Raw genomic sequence first — 401 nt, 5'->3', positions numbered from 1 at the left:
CACTCAACTGCCGCAGATTTAATTACGTAGCGAAGGGGGGAGGGGCTATCAGACTCCGATTATGAATGACAGAATAACTTTATGTAATTCATACTCTGCATGGTTGAGTACATAGTGCTTAAGTACATAATGTATGAGTGTATAGTTCGTCATTTGGGACGCAGCTACTATTCCGTATTTTTTGTAGGAGGAGGAACTCTATTGTACTGTGCTTGTCACTTATTTATAATTTATTAATTACGTAAAATTAATTTACCAAAAATATCTATGAAATATGAGATACATGCTAAAACAAAATTAGGCTCTGTTTAAGATTGAAAACACCCAGATTTTACTTTGATTATACAAATAGGGGCAATAAATCAGGAAGTAATTTGGTGTATATATTTTTTTTAAATAAT

The sequence above is a fragment of the Sinocyclocheilus grahami genome, unplaced genomic scaffold (genome assembly GCF_001515645.1).
Source record: "Sinocyclocheilus grahami isolate Dianchi unplaced genomic scaffold, SAMN03320097.WGS_v1.1 scaffold8993.1, whole genome shotgun sequence".
Classification (NCBI taxonomy): Eukaryota; Metazoa; Chordata; class Actinopteri; order Cypriniformes; family Cyprinidae; genus Sinocyclocheilus; species Sinocyclocheilus grahami.
The sequence above is the reverse complement of the archived record's forward strand: the minus strand, read 5'-3'. Positions refer to the sequence as shown.